The sequence below is a fragment of the Penaeus monodon genome, chromosome 28, assembly GCF_015228065.2.
Source record: "Penaeus monodon isolate SGIC_2016 chromosome 28, NSTDA_Pmon_1, whole genome shotgun sequence".
NCBI lineage: Eukaryota > Metazoa > Arthropoda > Malacostraca > Decapoda > Penaeidae > Penaeus > Penaeus monodon.
The window spans coordinates 32372325-32373252 of record NC_051413.1 but is presented as its reverse complement, the minus strand read 5'-3'; the positions used below and the strand labels follow the sequence as shown (position 1 = coordinate 32373252).

The window sequence follows — 928 nt, the reverse complement described above, 5'->3', positions numbered from 1 at the left end:
TCCACTAAAAAAGAAAAAAAAGAAAAGACGTAAGCCTATAAGTAAAAGCACTCGACGTCATGCCACAGAAACGAGAGCATAGTAAGGCGTACTTCTTTCGCCATCGTAGGTGAAAGGGGGAGGGAGAGGGGGAGGGTTGGGACTTACCTGCCTCGTTCTGCATGACCCTTTCTGGGAAGCGAGTGACCTCTCTGAGGGACCACAGAAAGTGGTCTCTCGGTCCCTCAGAACAGGTCACTCGCTTTCCAAGATAGGTTATTCTGAGTTGTGTGACCCTTTTCGCATCAAATGACCCTTTCTTTGAATGCTTGGTCACCCTTGCTGTGGGAGCCAAGTGACCCTTTTAATCTTGAATCTTTAAGGGATCGAGTGACCTTTTTCTGGGAGACCGCATGGCCAGGTGTGTCATTTTTGAGACTGAATGACCTTCTCTGAGAGTGCCATCTCAGCGAGGCATCGAAAGGATGTTACTTACTGTGCTCTAAGTAAATTCTGTTGCAATCTTGGGTTAGCTACCAAGATAAGGACATCGGATAGGGTTGATAAGAAACGCATTGTGGAGGGATAGTTTGATCTCCAGTTTTTCGGGACACGGGAGAGGGAGAGGGAGAGGGAGGAGGGAGAGGGAGAGGGAGAGGGAGAGGGAGAGGAGGAGGGAGAGGAGGAGGGAGAGGGAGAGGGAGAGGAGGAGGGAGAGGAGGAGGGAGAGGAGGAGGGAGAGGAGGAGGGAGAGGAGGAGGGAGAGGAGGAGGGAGAGGGAGAGGGAGAGGGAGAGGGAGAGGGAGAGGGAGAGGGGGAGTGGAAAGGGGAGAGGGGAGAAAAGAGTGAGACGACATGAACCAAATGTTGGATGTTGTTATTTTTTTTTTTTATGAAGCGACGTGGCGTGCCACGTTTGACAAATAATATGTGCGGTGGAGTACCTGTG

The 928-nt window shown here is 51.1% G+C and overlaps 1 protein-coding gene across 3 annotated transcripts in view; it reads left to right on the top strand.

Moving 5' to 3' along the window:
* Positions 1 to 928, top strand: part of LOC119591499 — a 27560-nt gene that overhangs the window by 17851 nt on the left and 8781 nt on the right. The window lies entirely within an intron of this gene.